The sequence below is a fragment of the Mesocricetus auratus genome, unplaced genomic scaffold, assembly GCF_017639785.1.
Source record: "Mesocricetus auratus isolate SY011 unplaced genomic scaffold, BCM_Maur_2.0 Super-Scaffold_2245, whole genome shotgun sequence".
NCBI lineage: Eukaryota > Metazoa > Chordata > Mammalia > Rodentia > Cricetidae > Mesocricetus > Mesocricetus auratus.
This window is the reverse complement of record NW_024429180.1, coordinates 9,348,183-9,370,433: the sequence shown is the minus strand read 5'-3', so window position 1 is coordinate 9,370,433 and position 22,251 is coordinate 9,348,183. Positions and strand designations below refer to the sequence as shown.

General features: G+C 39.5%; 1 pseudogene; it reads left to right on the top strand.

The window, feature by feature from the left end:
- Positions 1 to 12,931: 12,931 nt before the first annotated feature.
- Positions 12,932 to 15,090, top strand: LOC101829313 (annotated as a pseudogene).
- Positions 15,091 to 22,251: the final 7,161 nt, after the last annotated feature.

Sequence of the window (22,251 nt, the reverse complement as noted above, 5' to 3'; positions counted from 1 at the left end):
CAGGACTCCTCCTTTAACATAAACCTACTCTGGAGAGCCGGATTAACTGTCACACCATACCGCTCCCTCCCACACAGGTACACTTGCGCTTCCCCACCCTATACTATGTTGGGCATGAGGAATCACCTGTGATGTCCAATTCATTTCTCAAAGCAAGACATTGGGCAGTGGCTAATAGTCTGCTCTTTGCAGTGTCCAGACTGGGGCACACAGAGCTCCACCTTCTATTACCACACAAATCACACTCAGTAAAACGAGCCTGTGAGCCAGGGTCTTGGACTTTGCACCCTCGGCAAATGCCCAATATCTGAAAGACAATTTTCAAATGCTTTTGCACACTGTGTGTATCCCCCTCAGACTGTTTTATTACTCTCTAGCATCGTTTTTATTGGGTTCAACCACTAAACACTGATGAACAACCAAAACAAATCTCTTGCAATTTTTTGGGGGCTTTGTGTCAGTACACTCTTCTCATGCAACAAGTCCACTTTCAACCGTTCTTCCTTGTCCTCCTGACAAACATTAACCGTATTTCCAGTTGCAGTTCACAAATCCATGACCTCTGTGGAGGCTTTTCTGCACCTCACTCTCACACAAGAGTTAAGTGAGCTGTCCTACCCATCACTGTATTTCTTCTTTAATTTTTATTTAAAGTAAAAGCAATCTTATTTTAAATACCAATCCCAGTTCTCTCTCCCTCCCATCCTCCCATGCCCCCCAACCTCCCCCATCCAACCTCCCATCCCTTCCCCAGGGAGGGTGAGGCCTCCCATGGGGGATCTTCAAAGTCTGTCACATCATTTGGGGAAGGACCTAGGCCCTCCCCCATATATCTAGGCTAAGATAGTATCCCTCCATAGGGAATGGGCTCCACAAGCCCATTCGTGCACTAGGAATAAATAATGGTTCCACTGCCAGGGGGCCCATAGACTTCCCAGGCCCCCCTAACTAACACCCACATTCAGGGGGCCTGGTTAGGTCTTACGCTGGTTCCCCAGTTGTCATATTAGAGTCAGTGAGCTCCCACTTGCTCAGGTCAGCTGTTTCTATGCATTTCCCCAACATGGTCTTGACACCTTTGCACATCATTCCTCTCTCTCTCTCTACAACTTGATTCCAGGAGTTTGGCTCAGTGCTTAGCCGTTAATCTCTGCTTCTACTTCCATCAGCTACTGAATGAAGGTTCTTTAAGGCAGTCATCAATCTCATTACAGCGGAAGGGCATTTAAGGTAGCCTCTCAACTATTGCTTAGATACTTAGTTGGGGATCATCTTTGTGTATCCCTGGACATTGCCCTAGTGCCAGATTTCTTGTTAAGCCCATAATGGCTCCCTCTATTGTGATATCCCTTTTCTTGTTCTCCTCTGTCCCCTAACTGGACCTTCCTGATCCCTCATGTTCTCCTCCTCTCCTCTTTCTCTTACCTTCCTCCCACTCCCTCCATGCTCCCAATTTGCTGTACTCTGTGCATACTAATTTCTGTTGTATTACAGTCTCTCTTACCCATTACTGTTGCACTCAAGTTACTTTGTAGATCCCTCTCCATCACTTTTATAACTGAACATCAGTGAGGCTGTGCTGATGATTAATATAAAAGCTTTTTATCAAACATTTCATGAGCTCACAGGATCCATGTGGCAATGGAGAAACACAGGCTCTAAAAACCAGCCACTCCTCAATGCAATCCAGTCTCTTCCATGGCCAGTGTCTGCTGCTTTCGTAACTACTGGCTCATTCGCTTTCTTCCTTGACTAAGTAAGACAGTACTGTCATCTTTCAATTATTCTGTGAAGGTTGTGGTGGAGATTAAAGAGAACATGTGTGAAGGTCTTAAAATAGTACTTACTAAGATCAATAACAATCATGCTGGCAGCAATTATAGTAGCTGTAGAAACAGAGGTAATCCTTGGCATGTCTTCAGTCTGGACAGTTTTTATAAATCTGTCCTTATGGATCTTATTTCAGGTGACAACTGAACAAAGTTGTTCAAAACTAGGAAAATAATTATAGCTATGTTGCTCAGTTAATGCATTCACAAAACAATAAGTTCACAAATAAATATACTAAAAGTATAACTTTGAGCATTATATTTTTTGATAGCAGCAGGGAGAGAATACAGTAGACTGTTATCATGCTAAAGAAGTGATTGATCCAAAGTAAAACTGTATTCATTTTTCCCATTAATCTCATAGGAAATTCAATCAAAGGCCACTTTGAGTAAAAGGATGAATTCAAACAGACTGGTGGGTTTGGGTAATTCCTTCCTGACCTGTGTTCTGTTTATAAGGAGTTAAACCCCCTGTAGGACACTTCCTGACACCACTGGATATGAAGAGGTTCAGGAAGTGTGGACAGAGCACCTCCAAAGGGTTTCACAGCCTCTCCAAATGGGGCCACCAAGTAGGGACCGTGTTTTCAAATTTATGAGCCCCTAGGCAGGGGACATCATAACACCTCCTGAGGGATATCTAAAAGGTAACCTAGATTTTTATTATCTACAATTAAAGCCCCTCCAGTTAAATTTTAAATGAAGACTGGAAGAGAAAGTTCACTTTATTATAAATTAAATATTTCATAACTTGCTCATAATTTAACAATTCTCCTTTGAATTTTCACACTTAATGTTGAATATTAGATTTTAACAAATTACCAAAGTCAATAAGGAATATGAAGGAATTTAAAACCAAAGGTAAGAAATTGAGATGAGCATTTGCCATTAGCATGACCCTCCATTTGTGTCCAGCGTTCCTAACAAATATATCATTACTAGAGTGATAAAAAATTAATTTAACATGTATGATTTATTTACTTTAAAGAATATATGTGTAGATTTGGGCCATTGTATTGAAGAAGTTTGACTTTAATTCCTATATCCTTATGAAATGAAGGAACAATTTTAGAAATAGCCTCTCATATATTAAACTCTTTATTTACGATAATTATAAGAAATGATACTTACAGAGAAAAATTATTTTTATCAAAACCTCTCACTACCAATAACATAAAAGAAATCTGAAAACATATGAACAGCAGTGACTAGTAAAGAAAAGTGCATTTGCTTGGTTTCCCAAACACCAGTGATATTCAAGTGTCAGCACTAACTAAGCAGGAAGCAATTCCTGAGCTCTGAAATTGTAAATGATATCTCAATTATCTTGTTTCTGACAACACGTTGTGCCTATTATCTGCCTTCCACCTAATTGTGATTTGAGCTCCTGTGCTGCTGTCCTGTCTTTCCTCACCTTAGATATGGCACAGCACCTCTACAGAGACAAAGGGTAGGATTCCTCAGTGTGCAGTGGCCTCCTTCTCACAGTCAATGTTCAATAACTGTTTCTAGCATCAAAGACTGAAAGAAAAATTATCAAAATGCAGACAGTTTTCCTGAAGAAACCGAATGTAATGACCTGGTAATAATCCTTCACATCCCAAGCAAGTTTTGAGCAAAATAGCTTTCTCAGTAGGAGGAATCCAAACAGATCGAAAGGCCTGTCATTGACCTCCAAAAATGCTGTTTCTTGTGTGTGTGTGTGTGTGTGTGTGTGTGTGTGTGCACGTGTGTATAACTCCATTGATATTTTCTTCTTCAAATACAAATAAGTGGCAACTGTCCTATTCCAAAGTTCCTTCTATGTTGGAAAATGGAGGAGACAGGCAATGAAATACAAGACTATCTATATTTTAATAAAGTTCTTAATTGAGCCTAAAGTCTCTTACTTTTTCTCTGCATCTTGAGATACTGTTGAAGAATTTCAAACTGAGACAGTTATATGCAGCAGTAGCTGCAGGCAAATGGTTCAGAAATAATCCATTTTTCTATGGATTTTTGAGTACCCAGACAAGAATACAAACATTCATGCTGTATTAATATAGTGACACACCTCTTACATCCTTCTAAAATGCAAAATCGTTCTTAACTTATAGGCAAATTAAGACTAGATTTGCCTTTTGGACCCTCAGTTACAAGTCAATAATGCCCTTAGCACTAGAACAAGTATGAATGTTGCAGTATTCAACGTGGCATTTGTTGTTGGCTCTATCATCATTACGTCAATGATATTTTCCTTAGTTGGTTAATTTCCTAGGTCTTTACCTTGGTTTGTACAACTTATCCCAGACTTATAGGCAGGATTACATGTGGCATAACATCTCAAATAACCTAGAAGAATCTTTGCAAAGTAATAATCAACATCTCCAAATTCCCTTCTTAACTGTTTATTAGTCTGACTTGACTAACTTGAGTACTTTAATCAGACAGTTTTCAATATGAAAATTTGAAAGAAATGTTTTGGAATCAAACACTAAAAGAATTAAGTAGTTAAATAGCTTAATAAGCCAAGAACTGGGACAAATGACATTCATATTGATCAGGGAGGTCAAGTGGGGGAAGAACAGAGGACAGCAAGGAAAGAGAAGTATTCTTAATATTTTAATGCCATCCTTTGCAGTCGTGTATATTCTTTACATCACTGGACTGTGTGTAAATGAAAATATTTTAAATGTTGCATTTGAAAAACTCAGAATTTTTCCCTGAAATACAAAAATTATGTAAAATTGAATTTTAATGTACATAATATTTTACTGGAAAGAAACCCCACCCCTTCCTTTAATGATTATCCATGCTACAGCATCAGAGCTAAGAAGTGGCAGTACACAGTACATGATGTGAAAACAAGGCAGTGTTTGCTATTATCTGGCTCCCTACAGAAATTTTTGGCAGACTCTGTTATAGTCTGTTGCTTCCTCAATAAGAGGAATCTGTATCTATAGATGTGGCCAAAATATAACAGGGTACCAAAGGCAAAAAATAAAATGAATGAAGTCACTCCAAAGAGGCTGTGGAGTGATATTTCAAACAGCCCTGATGCATCAGATGCAATCACTTGCTCTACATTGTCCTTTCCAGGCAATTTAGAGTTCATTGGCTTGAAAGCTTCTGTGAAGGGTTGCAGCACTTAATACATGCCGGCATGAAGCCTCTCAAGTTTACTTAGTCTGAGTGTTGTGGAGAAGATCTTACAGGCAATTTAATCATGTAAGAAGCTGTCCCTGATTAACTCTTTCTTGGATGTGTCACTGAGCAGGAAAGGGAAGTTCCCTGGCAGTTATGGCAGGCTGCTGTTCTCCCACCACCTGCCGGTTTGTACTATGGCATCTCCTAACCTGAGGACCAAGCCCAAGCTCCTACTCGTCGCTAGCATCTTGGTTTTGTAAAAATCTAGACTCCGTGCATAAGATAAAAGACCCTGTTTTAATCACCAGACAAGTGAATGACTGGAATTTAAGCTTTGTGAACATGGGCAAAATTATATCTTTCTCAGAGAGTAAAGAAAGAGCAGAGGCCCCATAGAAGGAGGATAATCACATTTGTTAATGGTTTCACAACATAAAAATGACAGTGTAGAGAGCAGAACATGAGGGAATGGGATGGTCAAGATGGGGGAAGGACGGAGAGGGAGAGCAAGGAAAGAGACATCTTGGTAGGGGGAGCCATTATGAGGCTATTGAGAAACCTGGCAATAAGGATATTTCTAAGAATCCACAAGGATGACTCCAGCTATGACACTAAGCATCAGTGGAGAGGGTGCCTGAACTGGCCTTCCCCTGTATTCAGATTGATGACCACCTGAATTATCATTTTAGAACCTTCATCCAACAGTTGTTGGAAGCAGATTCAGAGACCCACAGCTAAGCACTGCGCAGAGCTCCCAGAGTCCAGTGGAAGAGAGGGAGGAGTGATAATATGAGCAAAGGGGTCAAGACTATTTTGGGAATACCCATAGAAACAGCTGACCCAGGCTAGTGGGAACCCACTGATTCTGGACTAGGCTCTCTGAATGTAGGTGACAGTGTGGCTTGGGCAATCTGTGAGGCCACTGGCAGTGGGACCAGGGTTTACCCCTAGTGCTTGAACTGACTTCTTGGATATACAGGGGAGAGCCTTAGTCCTGCCTCAAAGTGATGTGCCAGACTTTCTTGATTCTTCCCTGTGGACTGGATGGGAGGTGGGTGGCAGAAAGGTGGGGAAAGCAGGAGAAGGGGTGGGAGCGGTAACTGGGATTTGTATGTAAAATGAGAAAAGTTTGTTTTAAAATAATAGAAAATGACAGGGTAATGTTGCCAAGTGTAAAGCAAATTTTCCTTATTTCAGTGGCATCTAGAGTCAAGAAAGTCCCACTCATGTAACTGTGACACCTACCACGAGTGAAGTCCTCCAGTCTAGATTACCTTTTGTTCTCAAAAAACAGCCAGCGGAGGTGCAGACTACTCCCAGTGTCCCCAAATGGGGAGACAGCGGAAGTTCACCCCTTCTCAGCTCCATGTCAGTCCAGTTTTGCTCTCTTTACTGCATTTTTTTGAGGTTGGAACTGAGAACTCTGAACGAAAGCAGTTCCAGGCTCTCGTCTGGACTCACTGTGTGTCCAAAGCTTCAGAGAAGCGGCCCAGTCTCCCAGCGGCCTGGCTCACCGCACCACTCAGAACAAGAGCTTCAATCCCTAGGAACATTTTTTTGACTTCTCTATTTGCTCCCTAACTTTCCCCTCATTTCTTCAACTTTGAGCCCAGATCCCTTCCATGCATTAAGCTTACATGAGAGGAGCAGTTCACTAGATTCCAGGAGTGGAGTCAGAATAAAACAGGAAAATACTGAACCGAGTGGTTGGAATGTTAAGGGTTAGTCCCTAGACTAGGTTGAAGCCAGATCTGAGAAACCACCAGAGTTGGAAAGTCTAAAATGACAGCCCAGGTTGTGATCTTTCTGACAAGAGTGGTCCCTGTTACCATGAGGAAAGAAGATGAAGGTGCCTTTGAACAGAGAAAAGACTTTCAAATGTCAAAGAATGCATGGCATAAATGGGATCAAGGAAACAGCAAAAGCTGAGGACATGAGGAGAGCTTGGCCTGAGGGCTAATCTCTCTTCTTATCTGCTATTTAAGCTTTCAAACTTCAAGGTTTAGGAGGCATTTGTAGCATGAGAATTATTCCTCCAAGACACAGGTGCTGTCAATAAGAAATAAGAGAAGGATTTGAAATGCTCTATTCTGGTTCTGACTCAACCATACCCATGGGAGTTGGGTGCAATCGCCTTCAGAATGTTGCCTTTCTTTAAGAAACTCTCCAATTAAAACAGCATGGTACTGGCATTAAAAACAGAGTCACAGCTGGGCGTTGGTGGCGCACGCCTTTAATCCCAGCACTCGGGAGGCAGAGGCAGGCAGATCTCTGGGAGTTCGAGGCCAGGCTGGACCGACAGCCTCCAAAACAGAGAAAAAAAAACCAGAGTCGCAGATCAATGCAATATAGTTAAGGACCCACATACAAACCCATACTCCTACAACAACCTGAGTTTGTTTTATAAAGACACCAAAAATACATGTTGGGGAGAAGACAACATCTACAACAAAACAGTGCTGGTCAAACTGGATAGTCACATGAAGAAGAATGAAATTCAGTCCTTATCACTCACCACATAGAAAAGTCACCTCCAAATGGGTGGACCAAGACCTCAATGTAAGATCTGATACCTTGATTCTGATATTGGAGAATGTAGGGAATATTTTTTAATTCATAGACACAGGGAAGAACTTTATGAACAGAACCTGAATAGCATAGACATTGATGTTAGTAACTAACAAATAGGAGCCCATGACAGCAAAATGTTTCTGGACAGTAAAAGATGGTCATCTCTTAAATACATGCATCCTACAGAATGAGAAAAGTGTCCTTACCAGCTTCATAGCTAATGGAGAGTTAGTGTATACAATACACAAAAATTCAAAAACTGAATACTAAGAAAAAAAAGATCCCATTTTAATATGGGGCACACACAACTAAAAATAAGGAATTTTTAAAAGCTACATAGAAACCTTGAGACAGGTTTGAATGGAATTTAAATGAAGCAACCATATAATGGAAGAGGCAGTGTTTTAACTATTCATCTTGTGTAACCAAATCAAGCCTTGCTGGGAATTAGTTACATCCTGTGGAGGTATTGGCCAATGGGGTCCTATAGAACCCCTCCCTAAAAGCATTATTGCTAAGGCTATTAGTTACTCTCTGTAACCTACTGGTAAGACACTGATACTGGATACAACTTACTTATGCCATCAAACGTGGAGAAGTTGAGCTGATGCCCTACCAGATGGTGGAATCCTATCGGCTAGCATTCATGATAAATGTGGGCAAGACATAATCACTAGTCTCATTAGCTAAAAGCATTGTGACCTGCAGCAGTAACCTGCCTGCAGACATATACCGGTGTAATGAGAGTAATCAATTACTTTTTAAAATTTGCATTTAAAGTCTTCTCCATGAGATGGAACCTGCACTTGTCACTGATAAAGGGACCAAGGACCTGAGTCTAGATAGGTTATGATCCGAGTCAGGAAAGTCTACTACTATCACTCTTCTAAAAGGATATAGCAATGGCAGTAGAGGAGACTAGTAGGTTACAAAGAAAGCAAGGCAGAGGCATTAAGGTCCACCAGGAGAGCACTGTGCCATGGGGAGACAGGTTGGGTAGAAGAACAATGACTTATGTATAATTGTCATGATGAAATTCACTACTTCATATTCTAATCTAATGTTCATTTGGCAAAAAATGTAATTCTTTAGAATTAAGACTTCACAACACAAAGTCTTCATTCCTGTGAGACAGAAATGAACTTGGAATAACAGAGAACCACTGCCTGTCCTTGGCGGTTTCTTGCTTTGCAATCTGAAACCTGTGATTTGGACAGCCTTCCTCTACATTTCAGCAGGAAATGCCTCAAGGTCATGAAATGTCTTTTTTCCCTGTTATTTCTTATTTATCTGTTTTTCCAGAGTACATGTACTTATAAAAATATGTGCTCGCTACTGTACTGATTACACAAATGCTTGTGCATGCCTCTGTGTGTGTGAGTGTGTGTGTGTGTGTGTGTGTGTGTGTGTGTGATTGCATAGGTCTATCCCACTCTTCTCCCACCCTTTGTCTGAAGTACTAGTCCCCACTTTGTTCCTTAATTGTGTCACTCCCCTCCTGTTCTTTGGGCTTCTTTGCCTGTCTGTTGTCTGCCTGCCTTTTGACTTTCTACTTAACCATTGATCTCATTATTCTGGAAAATCTTTCTTGAAGACCAGAGAGCGTTATATCCTCTCATTATCTGCTTTCCAGTAGTTTAAACTTTCCCTTTTTTAGAATGTGCCAGAACCATAACAAATTATTTGTTTAATATCTTTCCTAATAGATACTGTTATGTATGTTCTGGCTAGCCTCCTTGATACTTCTTCCTGTGCCTCCTTGTAGTAATACTGTTTGGTATAAAATGTGCACACAATACTTGTTATTCATATTATTAAGTTATTCTTGACATAGGTGGTACAGTAAAAGTTATATGAAATCATGTAGGTTCTCTTTGAGAAGTCCAAATAAAATTTAAACACACCCCACATAGTATTAAGTGGCTTCATTAATAACTATAGGCTAAACTCAGTGAGCAGCCTTATTATCTTATTTGTATATCAAAGATGATTTTAGTACAAATAAATGTAAACGCACCATCCTAAAGACCACATCATCATGAAGTTTATAAGCATTCTAAATCTGTCCATAGTAATTGCAAAATACTAGTCACTAACAATTTCTGATAAATAGCAATTGTCCTTTCACATGCTTTTCTCAATAGTGAGGACATTTAGAATGTATATGTTAATCTTACCTAAAGTTCCCTGAAAAAAGCCACAGCTATGTTAAACATTGTATGATGATGATTGGTGGTGATTATGGAGGAGTCTCAAAGTTGCAGGTCTGGAGCCTAACAGCCTTGAGCAATTTAACCTCTTAAACTGCCTCATTGTTGACCTAACATCCTTGTGATAATTTGGGGGAAAAGTTTTTTTTGAGAGAGAGTTTCCTGTGACAAAGGCCAGGTTGTCATAGAACTTGTTGTGCAGACCAGACTGACCCTGAACTCACAGAGATCCACCTGCCTCTGCCTCCCAAGTGCTGGGATTAAAGACATGTGCCACCACCACCACCTGGTGGGAAAAATTGTTTTGGAATGTGTCAATAGTCCTAGATCCACCTATACTACACTAAGAATGTCACAGTGTCTGAGTCCTACAGTAGAGCTTTCCCCCATTTTTCTGCTTTCTGTCATTTCCACCAATGCACTTTAAAAGTCTGGATTTATTAATCATTGTCCTGAAACTATAAATAAACAATAACATAAAATAATTGACCATGTCAAAGTATTCATGAAGCAGTATCATGATGAAGTATGGTATTATTGTTCCTTGGTCATAACCACTGATAGTTGGCTCCAGAATAAACTGTCACTTAACTCTCTTTGAGTTGAGATGCATCGTTAAATTATAAATGTGATTCATTAAATACATCTTTAGTTAGACTGATCAGGTACTTCAAATTACTTTTAGAAGGAGTAGAGTGAAAATTAACCCATGCTTATATAAAGTAGTTTGTTAAAGGTGAGGGTCTAGGGTTGTCTTAGAAAAAAGCAAGTTTGGCATCTTGAGTACATATTACGATAAATCCTATCATCTTTCCTTGCCTTTGCCTAAAGACCTGGAACATTCAAGTATTCACTTGGCCAAAGACAGATCGCTGCCTCACAGACTCCCTGGGCTTAACACTTGTTCTCCTAACACAAGCCACCCAGTGAGCTAGGTCCACCATGTGTGATATGTGGCTTCTTCTTCACTGTATAAATTTCATACAACACAAAGGACTATGTGACTTCACACTGCGTACCCTGTGTGATTCATTCTGGGACTGAATTGCTTAAGGTCATCATTTGAACAAGTCAGAGAGGGCTGGGTCATGATGCAGTGACAAATACCACCCAATATTGAAATAGCTTTATACATACAGGACACACATACACAACACACACACACACACACACACACACACACACAAGTTTTATGTCTCACTCACCTGAATGCCCCTAAGGAGTAAAACAGGGTTTAATTCTCTGGAATAATTGAGCACTAGACTGATGAGAACTCATTACTTGCTACTGTAAATCACTAGGCTATGTCCATGGTCAAGGGCTTAGGATCACTGATACAGGTCACTGCCATGCATAAAAAATATCAAGTGTGCTCACTGAGGGAAGGAGTGAGGCAGAGCAATCCAGGAGTGTCCTGAGAGGAGTGTGATACTGAGTGGCCCTGTTATAAAGAACAGAAAAAGCAATGTTTAGTGACTTAAAAATTATTAGTAGCTCTAATTCATTAGTACTTTCAAAGCACAGTGGTTTTGTACCATGTCATTGAAATTTATGTCTTCTTTATCTCTGTAAACTTTCTCTTTCATACAACTATTCTAATCATTAATGGCAAAGACATGGAGTTTTGTCTAGGGCATCAAAAGATCTAACATGTCTATACACCTTTGCTAAAGTGGATTTTATCTAAAGTTTTATTTCATGTTATCCTATTATTGTACAGATGTCACAGATACGTTACAATGGAGCTAATAAAGGGATAAGAAAAGTCACAAAGAAGTTACCTGTGGGATGTGAAAAATAAAAGATTTTCAGAGAATAGATGACACCTTCGAGACTACAATAAAGATAAATGGGTATCCTGTGCAGACAAGAGAATGATCTGTAATAACCATACTGTTACTTTTGAAATTTAAGTCTTTTAAGTATATATAGAACTAAAGTAAAAGAATAAACAACAAGTACTTAGGTAGATGATAGATAGATAGATAATGATGATGATAGATTGATTGATGGATGATAGATAGATGATAGACAGAAAGAGATAGATAGATGATATATAGATAATAGATAGATGATAGACAAGTAGATAGATGATAGAGATAAATAGATGATAGACAGATTGATAGATGATACATAGATAGATACATAGATAGGCATATAGATAGACAGACAGACAGATATGCAGATAGATAAAAATTAACCAAACATCATCAAACTGGGCACTCAAAACATGCTAGCAGCAATCAGCTGGTGTCCTTTTAAGGCATGTAGCTGGAGTGCTTCATCAGAGATTCCCAGACAGAACATTAAACCTTTTGAGTGAAGCTTCTGAGTAAAAGAGCTATTAGCAACAGATAGGCATTGTTATCAAATCCACTCCTACCAATATCAGGCAGAAACAGACTGAAGAAGATGAAGCATTCAGTTAGAAATCTTGATTAAGATTTCTCTCCATAAATGAGTTTCCCATGGCTGAACTCTTGACTTCATTTTTTCCCTCTGTAGATACATTTATATCATAAGATATAAAACTAACATCTGTTGGAAGCGGTTGATTTTAGAGCTATACTCAAAGGCATGTTTTTCCTTTTCTGTCACAGAGTTGGGAAGAGGTCAAATACCTTTAGATAATGGGTCTTGGAGGATATGTAACATAAAGAACCCTGGGTCTAATGGAAGAGTTAATCTCCTTACAGAACCAGTTTTCAATGAGTTCAGACATACATAGCAATTTACCTAATAACTACTGTATACTACAGTAGGTCATTAAATCTCTCTCTCTCTCTCTCTCTCTGTCTGTGTGTGTGTGTGTGTGTGTGTTTTCTCATTTTTTCCATATGGTATTTACTATGAATATGTACCTCCAACACATGGTTAATGGTTCCCTTTGTGCTCTATATCATCAAGGACCTCGGTTTCATTTTTCCTTTGCAGTATAACCATAATTTCAATTATTTCTTCTTTTTGTTGATGCCTTACTCCATTGCTTGATGTGCTCAGAGATGACTTATAGCATTTAACATTGTTTACTATATAGTGTCTGAAAGCTCCTAGACTGCTTCATTCTTTTAACTTAAAATAAAGTCGAGTTCATGGGTCAGGTAATGTATTCTGTTTTCTAAGTTTTGTTTAACTGAGCTTCCTGCTCCAGTTATGAAAATTTTAATTTTTCTCTCAGGCCATGGTAATGGCAAGATGGGCAAGTATCTTGGTCGCTGTACTGGCAGGAAGCTCCAGAGTCACCATTGAGAGCAGAACTGGCATGATAAACAATACAAGCAAGCCCACTTGGGGCACAGTCCTGAAGGCCAATCCTTTCAGAGGTGCTCCTCATGCAAGGGAATTGTGCTGCAGAGAGTTGAGGTTGGAACCAAGCAGCCACATTCTGCTTGTGTGTGGGATTCAGCTCACCAAGAATGGCAGGAAGATCAAAGCATCTGTGCCCGGTGATGGGTGCTTGAACTTCACTGATGAAAATGATCAAGTTCTAGTTGCTGGGTTTGGAAAAAAAAGGATCATTCTGTAGGTGATATTTCTGGAGTCCACTTTAAGTAGCCAACGTGTATCTTTTGGCCCTGTACAAAGGAAAGAACGAACAACTAAATACATGTGTATATGGTTATATATTTGGTTTTTGGAGACAGGGTCTCTCTGTGCAGCCCTGGCTGTCCTGATTCCTTTTGTAGATGAGGCTGGCCTCTGCCTCCCAAGTGCTGGGGATTAAAGCGTATGCCACCACTGTCCGTCTTAAGTTCATACATTTTGACAATTGAAACACAGTAATAAATTTTCACAGTGTGAAAAAATTTTTTAATTAGCTTTAATCATTTCCATGAGTTACAAGAAATTGTCAACAATGATATATGATAAAGAATAGTTACTAGATAATGGAAAGGGATTTGGGGAGGACAGAAAGACAACATAAGGTCAACAGGCACAACAATACAGCTGTATGGAAGGAATTACATCACTGGTTTTAACATTACAGGATAATGAGGGCTGACAAAAACTCATTTAATACTTCAAAAAATGGATGAGATTTTGAATGTTTCTAAAACACACACAAAATAGATATATGTCACATATATGCCAGGGATGACAACTATATCATTACTTAATCAAATAATTACACACAATACAGATTTCTTAAGATGCCTCTTCATGGCACAGGTATATATTTACACATATTAAAATGTGTCAGTAAAAATTAAACATTGGGTGGTGAAATGGCTCAGTGAGGAAAAATGTTTCCTGCCTGAATGGTGACCTGAGGTCAATTCCCAGGACTCTCATGGTGAAAGGAGAGAGCTGATACCAGAAGCTGCCCTCTCACATTCACAGAGATAGCAGAACATGCAAACACAATACTGCCAACCACCAGCAACACACTCACTCACACGACTAAATGCAATTTAACATCAAAAAATACTTGAAATAGCCAGGATGTGGTGGTGCATGCCTTGAATTCCAGCACTCTGGAAGCAGAGTCAGACAAACACCTATGAGTTCAAAGCCAGCCTGTTCATCAATATGATGTCAAGGGCAGCAATTGCTACACAGAGAAAGCCTGCCTCAAAAAGACAAAAAATAAAATAATAAGCAACAATAAAAATAAAAGCTTTATCAGGAATTACTATACCCATCCTATTCCATAAACACTAACATGTTAGCATTAAATAGAATCTGTGGGATACCTGCCACAATTTCCTAACCAGTCATAGCATATAATTACAGCATAAATACAGAATATCAGTTACCTTAAAAAATTAAACAAAATGTTGCTTTATAGTCTGTCAACTTGTTATAGCTGAAACTCTACAGACATGTTTGCTTCCATGGTGATATCTAGGTGAAAATAGGCCAGAGTGACGTCAGCATACCATCTGAAGGATGCTGGACATCAAGGGAAGAGCCCCTACATTTATTATCAGAGGTAATAAATGTGAGCTCATGTGCTGTCTGTCTAAACCTCTGTGTGTTGCTGCTAATCTCTGGTTTACCTTCTTTCAGGCACAGTCAAGTTCAAAGCTCCTCTAGCTGCCACCAGATTTCCTCTCTCAGCTTCCTTAAGCAACTGGTCCAACATTGTGTTTGTGGGCACTGGCTTATCCCCAAAATACAGTAGGCCTGGAGGTGAGGAGAAACAGGGTGGTTCCAATTTGCCCTTGCTCTCCCAACTTCATATCCACCTTTCTCTTCCAGATGCCTTCTCTGCCAACTCCAGGCCTAATCCTACAAGCAAAAGCAGCTTTCAATATAATGTTCAACAAATATCCAAACTTCCCATGGTCAACGACTGTAATAAACTCCATGTTTTAGATTCTTCATTGTGTTTCTGCTTCCTTAATACATGAATGTTTGCAGTAAGAACACAGAATTTTTGTGAGTGCCAAAACGCTTAGTTTTCTTGGAAGAATTCCTAAAACGATACATTAATTCTTTTAGAGGGTGAGGGCAAGATACAGTGGCAAATATATGCAAATCCTATTGTCCAAAAGGCATCTCAAAGTGTGTGGCATACATGAAACTATTTTAAGAAATACATATTGTAATTATAAAGTTAATTTTCAATGTTTCCTAAACAATAAATTTGCTAGTGTTGATACACTGCTAGAATTTGCACTCAATATCTACCATTAGAGGTCACATTTTTCTACTTTAGATTTCTTATATTTCTATGAAGGGAATTAACACTATGTTAATTTAACGTCAAAGCACGTATAAGTATTTAAGTGTTCCTCATTTATGAATGTGGGACTTTGTCAATTCCTACTTTGTTATCAACTACAATACAAATAATAAGGTAGGTTGTCAGGGCTCTAGGGAAAAAAAGAAGTTGGTAAATCATGTTCAGTGATATACAGATTAAGTTATAGAAACTGAAGAGATTCATGATGATTGATGGTAGAGATGTCTACACAGCACAAAAGGGGGCTTTGATAATACTTAAGTATATATGCACTTATTATGGTTAATAAAGGAAATTGTAAATCTTTTACTATAATAAATATGAATTGGAAATATACGTAAAATGCTAAATGTAATTTTAATTTACTAATCAAAAATAATAAAGTCTTCAGGAGGCAAAAAATCAAAATAAATTAATTAATTATCAGCCTTTTGCTTGCACTTCAAACATTTCTCAAGAGGTCCTTTCCATCCAGGAGTATGGCAATCCACCTCTACACACCACCGCTTTCTCTTTGACTAGAGAATTCTGTGATCTAATTCTTCCAAGAAACAAAACACCCTTTGCAATTTGAATATTGTTGTTTCCTTAATGCCAACAGTCAACAGGACTCTTGGAGGCATAGAAACATGTATATTTGTTTAGTTCTATTTTGTTCTGCAAAGATTGTAGTCAGTGTCGTTTCCTAACATCTAAGAGTTAAGGGGGCTTTACATGTGTCTTCCACTTTGTAGGCAATATAGATAACATAGGTCCATAGCTGAAGCTGCTGTGGTGTGTCTTTCTAATGCAAGCACAGTGAAACTTCTCTTTCACCATTTATGTGAGAATTTCTCTCTGTTGTACATGCTATAGCATACTCGCATGTCACTATATTCATATGTAGAACTAATATTTGTGTGATAGATTGTTACAACAATGTGAGTACTTGAACAATGGTAGAGTCCACAGATATGATTCAGGTGTCGTGTTTTTACTTCCATTTAAAAATAAAATAACACATTTAAGTACCTCTGGCACTACTCTTGGTCTTCCACTTTTGGAAAGCATTTACTACTGCTTACCATTTCCATGGTCATCCACCTGCCATATAGTTCTGTGCAGACAACAAGCACAGCTCATTGACACAAACAAAGGCTTCCCTGAACCACCACAATCATGCCATTATTGTTTACCAGACATTTAAATGTTACTCAAAGTTGCTCATTTCTGTTATTCATCAACTGTTTATCAAATACCTTGTGTGACAAAGACCGCCATATTTCTGTAAAATACCAGTAAATATTCTCTTTTCCACAGAGCGTATTGCTAAAGGGAAGGATGGCAGCGTTGTTGAATGAGGTGGGATGTTGCTGAGCCAAGACTTGAAGTAGACTAGAGGAAAAAAATAAAGATCTGAAAGACGTAATTTCAGGAGGACAATTTTCAGAAAAAGACCCAGAAGTAAGAACATCCTCAGTGCCTGTCACAGATAGGGTCCAGATATGATGGGTGGTTATGTATGCTATCTAGGTTATATATATATATATAGGTTATTGAGATGCTTGGCTGTGTTTCTATAAGCAGGATAGATATTCCTTGCTGACTTTTCATATTCCTATAATAAAAATACTCATCAGAAACAACGTAAAGAAGGAAGAGCTTGTGTTTGCTCACAATCTCTCAAATTCCAGGTTGTCATAGTGGGAAACGAATTAAGAACTCAAGACAGCAGAATTACATAGTTAAGCCTGAAGTACCCTCACATTGCAGTGGATGGAGAACCCAAATTGATATAACTAGAAGAAATCATCCTAGGTGAGGTAACCCAAACACAGAAAGACAAGCATGCTATGTACTCATGTATACATAGAGCAAAGGACAATCAGCCTATAGTCCATGACCCTGGAGAAGTTAGGAAACAAGGAGGACCATAAGAGAGACATACATTCTCCCTACATGCCCACCAAGAATGGCAAAGGGACAAGATGTCCTGAGTAAATTTGGAGCTTGGGAAGGGAGAGGGAGAGAGAATAGGGGAGAAGAGGAGGTTGGGGAGAACATGAGGGATTAGGAAGATAGTGTTGGGGGAAAGACAGAGAAGGAGAGCAAGGAAAGAGACACCTTCAGAGAGGGAGCCATTATGGGCTTAGCAAGAAACCTGGCACTAGGGAAATTCCCAGAAATCCACAGGGATGATCCCAACTGAGAATCTAAGCAATACTGGAGAGGCTACGTTAAATGTCCTTCCCCTAGAATGAGATTGATGACTACTTCATATGTCATCCTAGAGCCTGTATCCAGTAGCTGATAGAAGCAGAAGCAGAGATTCACAGCTAAACACTGAGCAGAACTCCTGGAGTCCAGTTGTAGAGAGGGAGGAGTAATGAGCAAAGGGATCAAGACCATGTTGGGGAAACCCACAGAAACAGCTGACCTGAGAAAGTAGGAGCTCACTGACTCCAGACTACCAAGATGATGAGCCTGCATAAGACCAAACTAGACCCCCTGAATGTGGGGGTCAGCTGGGGGGACTCTATGGGGCCTCTGGATGTGGAACCAGTATTTATCCCTAGCCCATGAACTGGCTTTTTGGAATCCATTCCCCGAGGAGTGATACTCTCTCAGCCTAGATACAGGGGGAGGGCCTCAGTTCTGACCCAAATGACATGACAGACTTTAATGATCCCCCATAGGAGTCCTCACCCTCTCTGAGGAGTGAATGACAGCAGTGAGATGGGGAGATAGCGGGGAGATTGGGAGGATGGGAGGGAGATGGAACAGGGTTAAGTATGTAAAATAAGAGTGTTTTTAATTTAAATTTAAAAAGTTATAACAAAAGAATAAACCAAGAATCCCAGGCAATGGGGGCACATACATTTAATCCCAGCAATCAGAGGCAAATACAGGTGGATTTCTGTGGGTTCAAGGCCAGCCAGGTCTACAAAGCAAGTTCCAGGAGAGGCTCCAAAGCTACATAGAAACCCTGTCTCAAAAAGAAATAAATAAAATAAAAATAATCCAAGAAGACAGTTTAATGGGCTAAGAAATACAATTATGAAGCTATCGCAACCATCTCTTTCAGAGAATGGAATACTTTGAAACAGGTGTTAGTTGAATAGTGAAAATAGTCCTTGGCCAGCCTTAATACAAGACAGGGTGCTTTATTTTACCATAACTTGATATGCCATATTTTGTTGATATCCATGGGAGGCCTACCCTTTTCTGAAGAGAAAGGAAGGAAGAGCAGATTGGGGTTGAGACAAAGGGGAGGCAGGGATAGGGGAAACTCTTGCTAGGATATGAAGTAAATAGTTATGAAGAAAAGAATGAAGAATGCCTCTAACCTCTTCATCTTGATGAAACAAAAATAGGAGGCCCATATGCTCACCCAGGCCCTAATTTGGCAGGTATGACAGGCTGCAAAAAGAGACCCAGCAAGATGTAGACCCCTGACTCAGCGGGATGTGCCCGTCCCCCTGCCCTAATTACTGGGAAGAAACAGCCAGATACCCTCCATGTGGTAAGGAGCCAATTAGAAGTTAGATGGTGGGCTTTGGATGTGCTTTACTGATAGTAGTGGAAGCCAGTAGGTAGCAACAGGCCTGGGATGGCCTCCAGGCATAGCAATCATTCTGCAGCTGCAGCTGACCCATCAGGACAGATTCCCCCAACCTGGAGGCACACCAATCCAGAGACTGTTACTATGCAGCTGGCAGACCCCCTTGCTCTAACTCCAACATATGTCCTGCCCTAGTGCTGCTCAAGGTCCCTCCTACTTCACCGCTGTGTCAGAATTAAAAAGACTCCCTGCTTTTGCATTGGATCTGGTCTCTTGGTGGTTTGGGCAGGTGGGGTCCACAGTCTGGGGAACAACAAAAAGATTTTACTAAGAATGTAAAGTTGGATGCGGTATGAATAGCAAGCAAGCTAGATTAAAAGAGGGTTTTCGGCCGGGCATTGGTGGCCTTTAATCCCAGCACTCGGGAGGCAGAGGCAGGTGGATCTCTGTGAGTTCGAGGCCAGCCTGGTCTACAGAGTGAGTTCCAGGACAGCCTCCAAAACAATACAGAGAAACCCTGTCTCGAAAAACCAAATAAAATAAAATAAAAGAGGGTTTTCAGTGAAGAAGGTCGAAGGCAATAAACACACACAACTTCAGGAAGCTTCATCTTGTAAGTGTATGCAGTAAAGGTAAATGTGTTGGAGACAAAGTCGTATTTTTATAGTTTTTAAACCTAATGTAGGGGAGCTAGAAAGATAGCAGTTAGGAGCACTGGCTGCTCTTCCAGAGGTTCAGAGTTCAATTCCTAACACCCAAATGGTGACTCACAAACACCTGTAACTCTAGTCCTTTGAATTGCTATATACTCTTCTGGTATGAAGATGTGCATGCAGATAAAACATGCATATACATAAATAAGTCTTAAAAATAAATAAAAGTGATATTAGGGCCAATGGTATGTATGTGTAACAGTAAAAATGGTCTGAAGAAAATGATAATATAATAAATACAAGAAAATATGTAAGGATGATGCACTTCTACAGACAGATGGGAAATGTGGGCTCAATCTTATAGGACAGACCAGTCAGCTCATCTTTCATACCTGGAATGTGAGGATATGAGCTCTGAAGCAAGTTGATGAGCAGCGATGTCTACATCAACCATTAAGCTTGCTTTTATGAAGCAGAAATGTGATGGGGAAGTCGTTCTGTGTATATGTCAATAAAGGCCTGTTGGCCAATAGGGAAGCAAGATAGGTGTGACTAGGAGCCTAGGAGAATTCTGGGAAATGTAGTGAAGAGAGTAGTCACCATGTGATCTGAGAGCAACAGGCACTCAGGATTGCATCCTCAAAAAGATAAGTCCTTATAAGATATATATTAGTAATTACAGGTAAATAATCAACTCAGAGCTAACCGATAAGAAATCAAGGAAACGACCAACAGCTTCATAATTAAGTTAGTGTCTTATGTGTTATTTGGGGGCTAAAAGCAGCAACAGGACCCAAGCAGTGAGTAGGAAGAATTCATGTTACATGATGGAGTCAGAAGTGGGGTATGAATTTCCAGGTACAATGATAAATGCTTAAAAGGGATTTTAGAAACAAAAGAACAGAGAGAATCACGGCTTCTTGGTAGCAGCATTTTTCTCAGGTGGACTCTGTCTTGCCAGAGACAAGCTGACACTTGCTGGCCAGAGCTGGCAGTAAACTTATGCCCACCATCTTACCAAAACAACAGTTAGAACAGCCGCGAATGCAAACAGATAACAGATGCATAGTAAAAAAGAAACAAGGTAAAGTGGTTAATAAATAAATAAATAAATGATAGAAAAAATGGCTGGGCAGTGGTGGTGCATATGCCTTTAATCCCAGCACTCCAGAGGCAGAGGCAGGCAGGTTTCCACAGAGAAACCCTGGCTCAGAGAAAAAATAAATAAATTAAAGTAAATAAGTAGAGTAATAAAAGGGCCATGTAAAGAAGGAAAATGCACAGTGAGTCTGGATACTGTATGCTATTATGTTTTTCAGTTGTTCAATTGCTAAGAAAGAAACAACTGCTAAAACATATGTGATTATAAATGCTGCTGAATTAATCCAACATATATATTTTAAAAATGCTTTGACTTCTAAATCTAAACATAAGGACAGGTTGCTTGGGAAAAAAGATTTTATTTGTGTTTGCACAGAAAATGAAAGGCTGTGGATTTCTTCCATGCTTCTGTGGTTTGATGAAACAAGACCCCCAGAAGCAGTGGCCCAAGTGATCCAACATCTAAAACAGTTGAGATGATGCAGGATTATGGACCACAAAAACAAGGACTTTGCCAGCTTTCTGAGTTTTGTCATGATCCCCATGGTATGGACAGCGCACCTATCAGCAGGAAGCAGTTTGGAATGAACAACGTCCAATTTCCCAAATATTATTTATAAATTTTTGTTTTCACTTAAATGGGTTTGCTTATAATTGGTGAATGATCACAACCAAACTCTTTTTAAAGGTAAAAGTGGATTACTTAATGGAAATGGATACTTTGTATTGGTATGGTTTTTCACTTATTGATACAAATTTAAGGCCAGTTTTTGTGATATGTATATGTCTCCTCTTGTTTAGGTATTAGGTTTGTATAACTCATTTAAAAATGTAACATGTAATTAAATACAGATTATAGATAGTTACCTATAATAATCAGAACTTACAGTTAGGTAAGTTTTCTAGATATACAGAGATATATTTGATATAGATATAGTCTTCAAACCTTTCAAAGACCGTCAGAAAGTGGCATTTAAAATAGTTTAGGGTTTTTCTTGACAATGAGAAATGTCTGCTCATGGCACATCAATTATGTCTGAGAGGAAGACAGGCATTGAAGAAACTCAATATAGAGTTTTCTTTTAACATAGAAAGATTAGCCATATGGACAAGAAGCTTCTCTTGCCTGCACTGTTTGACTGTTGCTTTATAATCTGGACATGCAGGACCCACAGAAAAGTGGCTACTGAACTTGGAAAGTCCTAAAGGGTCCCTGCTTCATGGAAGAGTCTGCCAGATATTCTGTATGACACAGAAAAATGAGTGACAAACTGCCAATGCAGATGGACAGTTTAAAATTTCCTACTTTGCGGAGAAGTATGCACTATGGCCTATGGGCTGAAGACGGATGCTCCAATGTTGCAGAGGAACTTCAGGTGACTGTCTAGGTAGTGAGATGTCTCTGTCAATTCTAGTGTTTATATATTAACCTTCTGTGGTCTTTGACGGAGTTGAAGACGGATACTTATAATTATAGTTTTCCTTAGTTATGATAAAAGATAAGCTACATATAAGACTTCAGACTCACACA